The sequence below is a fragment of the Pistacia vera genome, unplaced genomic scaffold (assembly GCF_008641045.1).
Source record: "Pistacia vera cultivar Batoury unplaced genomic scaffold, PisVer_v2 Contig451, whole genome shotgun sequence".
Lineage (NCBI taxonomy): Eukaryota > Viridiplantae > Streptophyta > Magnoliopsida > Sapindales > Anacardiaceae > Pistacia > Pistacia vera.
Window position 1 is genome coordinate 609130 of NW_022196281.1, and position 7714 is coordinate 616843.

Genomic DNA, 7714 nt, shown 5'->3' on the forward strand with positions numbered 1-7714 from the left:
GATGGAAAATGGCCTGAAGTATAAACTAGTTATTAAAGTTTAAGATTTAACATGATCAATTCTTATGATTATGAATTGATTATTAATGTATTATTGTAATTATGCCATGTACTAAGGTTTACCCATTATTTAGATGATCTTTGAAAGATATACATGGTCATGATGTCAATGCATGATTAATGTTATGAAATGGCATGAAGATGCAATGGAATAAATGTTTTAAGATGATGTATGTGAGCAAGAGGTAATGTAAATGGATTGCTAATCCATAGATGAATTAAAAGTATTAAGCTCACCAAAATATGTATTTACATGCCATAAGATGTTAGAGATTCATATAGACATGATGGGAAACGCATAAGCATATCCTCGTATACGGGTTGAGGAAAGATGAATATATGTTTTAGATGCTAAATAATGCGTAAGCACACCTCCCGATGATATGAGCTCTAGATGAATTTGAGGCTAGATGATATGAAGTGCTTAAGATGCTAAGAAAAGTCCGATCAGCTAGACATTAAATGGTTCATATGCGTTTAGTAGCATTACATGAGTTATGATGTTATTTATATTATGCGATGATTTATGCTCATGTTAGATGATTTTAGATGTTATGTCATGACATGTGATGTTCGTGTACTATGTTTACATACTTATTTGTATATGTACACATTGATGTTATATAGCCATGGGATAAAATGATGCATGAAAGACATATGAAATAGAAAGAAAAAAAATTAAAAAAAAAATAAAAAGGGAAGTATCCCTAGATGTAAAAGATAAGTGATGTATTAACAAATATGTTTTAAGTAAAGATCAAATAACACATTTAGAATGAAACGGATCATTCCTTACTGAGCGATTAGCACTTACCCTTTTATTGTTGATTGCTTTGCACGTAGACTAGAAGCGAGGGATGCTAGAGACAGCGGGGCTATACGTGAGGAGAGATGATTTAGTGTCATCTTGATGTTTTTATCTTGATGTAAATGATAAATATTTACGAAACACCTTTTGGAATAGTCCACCCTATAAATATGTGTCGAATGTGTATTTTATGGATAAATTCTTAAAGTTTTGAAATTATATGTTTGGATCCTGCATGACATTTAAAATGTATGTATTGGATATTACTATTATTATCCTTACACGGATATTTTTTCTAAATACAACTCGTTTTCCAAACACGTATCCTCGAGATTCTCATTGAGAGATATTTAGAGGATACCTGACTGGAGGGGGGTTTTACAGCTCTGTCCTATAGAGGGTATCAGCCTTTCTCTTTCCTCTCTAGCGGTCGAAACAATAACTAGTGTCTCAACTCTCTCTGATATCAGTCTCCCCTAACTCTCTGCCACAACCTGATGTACAATACTACGAAACCTCACTTCATCGAGGATAGATGGAGTAGATCCTGACGGGTTGGACGGTTCACCCACACTCACTGCATTCTTTTTATGTGATCGAGTCATACGTCTCATCTAAAACATATAGCACCAACACTACTAGTCAACTAAATTAACTCATCTACTATAAGTAAGGAAAGAAATAACTTACAATGGTCGGCTACGGTACGTCAATGCGGTGGGAGAGGCACACTGTCACATCCCAAAACCATGCTCTGATACCAAAAATGTAATATTCTTTCTAGCTAGTATACTTGGGAGGTATGAAATGAAAACTCACTAAATATATAATAGAAAAACATATATGGATATATGTATGAGGTAGTGGGCCCAAAAATAGCATTAGTTTTATATACAAATCTCTACATCAAGTACCATAGTCACAAAAATAAACTCAAAAATACAGTCTGACAGTGTTGCCTTTCTCCTCCACTACTTGACGTCCCATCCAACCGCATCTCATCTACTACCTGCAAAAACAGTGAAATCATCGGGGTGAGCACTAATTGCTCAGTAAGTAAACCCACAACACTTTTATTCTTTCTCTGTTACTCGAATTCTGAATTTCCTTTCCTTACACCAAGCTTCTCTATTCTTCTTTGTTTTCTACGATTCTAGTTTCTCACTTACCGATATGTAAGCACAAATAGGAAAACTAACTTGGCATAATAGAAATGGCATGATGCATATGCACAGATGCATAAACGTTTTCTATGCAATGCATTTTCCTTTCCCTTTTTTTATTTTCTTATTCTATTTTTCTTTCTTTTTCTGCGTTTCTTTCTTTTTCTGTTTCTATTCTTTCTTTTCTGTTTTTCTTGCTTTTCTATTCTTTCTTGCTTTTTCTATTCTTTTCTTTCTTTCTTTTCTTTCTTTGCCGATCAGACTCAGTTGAGGCATGGATTCGGAACCCTGGCTGTGTGAGTGTATTCTCAAATTCTTTCTTGGGTACAATCCTCATCCACATGCACTTCTTACAGATTGTACAAATTCTTCTTTTTTATTCTTAGGCCATTCACTAAAGATGGCGTGCATGCGGGGTTATTCTTCTCTGTCACTCACGGGCTCCCCATCGCAATAACCTTCTCTTCTCTTATATTTTTATATTTCTCTAAGTAAAATTTCATATTTGAATTGTTCTTTAATTATATTCCTTAAAACAATAATTCTATATTTAATTGCTTTTCTTTCTTTCTCTCTATTCTTTAATGTTCTCATACATATATATGTGCATGTAAATATGCTCATTCTTTGTTATTCTTTCTAAATGCAAATGCTTAAATGTAAGAATGCATTATGGCATATAAAGATATCATCATGGAACTAGTATTCTGTACCAACAAAATTTCCATAACAAGTAATAATCCAACATACTCATGTATGCACTTTCTTTGACATTTCATCAAACACCTTACATGCACATACAAACCCTAAATTGGTTACACTTCCACATATCTCTCAAGTCACCAAAATTAGAGCAAACAACTCCCTAAAGCCAACAATCAACCTAGCTGAATTTCATCCTCCACCTTTCTACATCCATTCTTTCATTTTTCATCCAAAATCCCATCAACTCAACACATACAAATACATCACTTCTCATCACATACCAATAAATCAATTCTCATCATATATAATAAATTACTTCTCATGGCCATGAAATTCACATATGAAACAACCTCAATTTTCAATCCATAATTATCATCATCCAAGCACACATACAACATATAAAAATTTCTCTACACAAGTATTTATCCAATCAAAGCTAAAGTTGGATTTACTTACCTTGAATTTGAGCAACTCTAATACTATAATCTCTCTTTGGTAGAATTCCCTTTCCTCTTAAACCCTAAGCATATAAAACCATAAGAATTCAAAACTTTAAAATTTAATCTCACATCTTGGTACAAGAATCTTACCTTTGCATGCTTATGATTAAAAATCTATCAAAATTGAACTAAAATCCTATGAATTTCCTTGAAAATTGAGTGAAGAAATTGGAGAGAATTTAGGGTGAAGTTGGCGTGCACTATGGGTAGAGTGGCTAGGGTTTCTCTTCTTGAACTCTTTTACATAATAATATATATATAGTTTCCCATTTTACCCTTGCACTTTCTAACAATGCCATCTATGTCCCTTAGTCAATTACAAAAATGCCCTATTTTTTATTAACTTCTCCATGTTATTTTACTTCTTTTCACTCCCCACTTTTTCAACTAATTATGAGTGAAAATATCATTTTACCCTTAATGAAGGTTTAAGGAATTTTCTTCACACTTGTTCAAGATAACTTTAACAAAATTCAACTAAGGGTATTAGGGCATAAATACAACTACGTACCTTGAGGTGGGCATTACAATAGTGGGATTGAGTTGTTGGTCAAACCAATTTATTTATTCGGTCATTGTCTCGTAACTGAATACAAAGATATCGAGGATAACTAAGGTTGGCACTATTTTTGTACCTCGGCCTTGATGAGATAACGGATGATAAAAAGATTTGATTGCATGGTAACCATATCGTTGATAGGTAACTATTTCGCATAATCTGAATCTATCAGGTGGCCATAGTGCCTTGCTAGGGGCCAATCTTGGTCTGTGTGTAGTGAGACGATTAATTGTTGTTAATCGTGATACTACTCATTGTCGATATGATGCAGCATGAGAAGGTAATAGCCTATGCCTCTAGACAACTAAAAGATTATGAACTAAAGTACCCTACACATGATTTAGAATTGGATGCAGTGGTGTTTGCCTTAAAAATCTAGCGCCATTACCTATATGGTGTCAAGAGTAATATTTACACAGACGACAAGAGTTTAAAGTATTTCTTCACTCAAAAAGAGTTGAATATGAGGCAGAGAAGATGGTTAGAGTTAGTCAAAGACTATGACTGTGAAATCAAGTACCATTCGGGGAAAGCTAATGTAGTAGCAGATTCCTTAAGACAGAAAGTTCCTCTATTCCAAATCACAGTACAAAAAGAGTTACAACAAGAAATTCCTAAGGAGAAAATTGAGGTTGCAATTGGAGGATGTGCTAGATTGGAAATCAAATCTGCTTTCATAGAAGAGATCAAAGAAAAACAAGTAGTTGATTATTCTTGCAAGGAAATCTACAGGCGAGTAAATGAGGGCAAAGAGACAGATTTTAGAATGGTAATGGTATTATGAAATTTCGAGATAGGTTTGTGTGTTCCTCAGGATGTAGGGTTGAAGAGTAAAATTCTTAGAGAAGCACATGATACACTTTATACAGCCCATCCTGGGAGTGTAAAGATGTACCAAGATTTAAAGAAAAGCTATTGGTGGTCAGGTATGAAGAAAGATATCAGTGATTATGTATCTAAATGTTTAATTTGTCAGCAGGTTAAAGTTGAACACTAGCAACCATCAGGATTACTACAGCCTCTTAGTATTCCTAAATGGAAATGGGAAGACATATCTATGGATTTTATTGTTGGCCTCCCAAGAGTACAAAAAAGGTATAATGCGCTATGGGTGATTGTGGATAGACTTACTAAGTCAACGCACTTCATACCAGTGAAACATACAACTACTTTAGATTAGTTAGGTCAAATTTATGCAAAAGAAATTGTGAGGTTGCACGGTGTGCTCAAGACAATAGTGTTAGATAGAGATTCAAGATTTATTTCAGCCTTCTGGCATGGGTTACAAATAGCACTAGTCTTTTCAACATATCAGTGACATAAGTCCTCGTCTAATGTTACTTTAGCTGATGGGTCAACTTCTTGTGTTCTTGGTTCTGTGTCTATTAACCCTACTCTGTTAATTTTTCTATCCTCTGTATTGAGTCTACCACAATTCACTTTTAATTTAATTTCTGTGAGTAAACTCACTCGTGCTCTTAAATATTGCATCTCATTTTTCCTTGATCATTGCCTGTTTTAGGATCTTACGACGAGACAGATTATTGGTAAAGGACATGAATCTAGAGGGCTCTACATCCTTGACACACAGGTGCCCAAAACCAGTGCATGTTCCAGTATTTCGACCCCTTTTGAGGCGTATTGTCGGTTAAGACATCCTTTTTTATCATTGTTAAAGAAACTATGTCCTCAATTTAATAATTTATCTTCTTAGATTGTGAGTCATGTCAATTTGCCAATCACCACTGTCTTCCTTCAAGTCCTAAAGTCAATAAACGAGATAGTATCCCCTTTGAATTAGTTCATTCAGATGTTTGAGGTCAGCGTTCTATTATGTCTAAAACTGGATTTAAATATTTTGTTACCTTTGTTGATGACAACTCTCGTGTAACTTGGCTTTATTTAATGAAAAATCGTTTTGAGTTGTTTTCTCATTTTTGTGCTTTTTGTGCAGAAGTTAAAACTCAATTTAATACTTTTGTCTAGACATTAAGAAGCAATAATGCCAAAGAATATTTTTCGAGTTCTTTTCAGTCTTATATGAGTCAGCATGACATTCTTCATCAATCCTCTCGTGTTGACACACCATCACAAAATGGAGTAGCTGAGAGGATAAATATGCACCTTCTTGAAACCGCACGACCCTATTATTTCAAATGCAAGTTCCTAAACAGTTTTGGGCTAATGCAGTTTCCACGGCCTGTTTTCTAATTAACCGCATGCCTTCATCTATTCTAAATGGTTTCACTCCTTACAGTGTCCTCTTCCCGTATAAGCCTTTGTTTCCTATTGCACCAAATATATTTGGTAGTACCTGTTTTGTTCGTGATGTTCAACCCCAGGTAACCAAGTTAGATCCCAAAACTCTTAAATGTGTTTTTCTAGGTTACTCTCGCCTTTAGAATGGATATCGATGCTATTGTCCTAGTCTTAATAGATATCTGGTGTCACTTGATGTTACTTTCTTAAAAAACACCATTTTTCTTCCAACTTTGTCTACTTATACAAGTCAGGAAGGGACGATGACTTACTAATCTACACTGCCACATCCCTATCGGCTACTTTTACACTTGAGGCTTCCCCACCTACTATTCTTCCTCCGGCACCATCTCCTATCCATCCACTACATCCAATTTGCTTTGTCTATTCTCGTCGATAGGAACCTCCTGTACCAGTCCCTTTGTCGTCAAATCCAGTCTCCAGTGATCCCGATACCTGTGTTCCTCGTCAGGAAAACCCTCAGAATTCATGTCCTGCCCAAGACTCTTCATCATTGGATCCAGCCTTGAGTGATCATGATCTTCCTATTGCTCTTCAGAAAGGTAAACGTCAGTGTACTTATCCTATCTCTTCACTTGTTTCTTATGATCAGCTATCATCTTCTTCTTGTTCTTTTGTGGCATCACTAGACTCTGTCTCCCTTCCTACAACTGTTCATGAAGCCTTATCTCATCCTAGCTAGCGTGATGCTATGATAGAAGAGATGAATGCTTTAGATGTTAATGGTACTTGGACCTTGGTTGACTTACCTACTAGAAAGAGACCTATTGGATGCAAATGTGTGTTTGCTGTTAAAGTAAATCCTGATGGGTCAGTGCCTAGGCTTAAAGCTCATCTTGTAGCTAAAGGCTATGCTCAAACTTATGGAGTGGATTATTCTAACACTTTTTCCCCTGTGGCTAAATTGACTGCTTTTCGCTTATTTATCTCTATGGCGACTACTCATTCTTGGCCATTACATGAGTTGGACATAAAAAATGTCTTCTTACATGGTGACCATCAGGAAGAAGTCTATATAGAGCAACCACCTGGGTTTGTTGCTCAGGGGGAGTATGGGAAAGTTTGTCATCTTCGCAAATCGTTGTATGGTTTGAAACAGAGTCCACGTGCTTGGTTTGGAAAGTTCAGTACTCAATCTTTTACAAACAATTGGCAGTTGGCGTTATTCTTCTTGTCATATATGTTGACGACATTATCATCACTGGGAGTGACACTGTAGGGATTTCAGACCTAGTTTCATACAAAAGATTCAGGAATGTTGAAGTATTTCTTGGGGTTTGAGGTAACAATGAGCAAGAAATGCATCTTTCTCTCTCAAAGGAAATATGTACTTGACTTATTAACTAAGACAGGAAAATTGGGAGCTAAGCCATGCAGTACGCCAATGTTTCCTAATTCGCAACTTACCAAAGATGGTGAACTGTTTGAAGATCCTGAGAGCTATAAAAGACAGGTTGGAAAGTTGAACTATTTAACAGCCACTCGTCTTGATATTGCGTACTCTGTTAGTGTAGTAAGTCAATTCATGTCTTTGTTAGGAAACAATCATACATGGCAGAGGAAAAACAAAAACATTTACAACATGGATCGTTCCTTAGAACCAAGATCAGGGTACAAATTTACAGTTTATATATATTAAA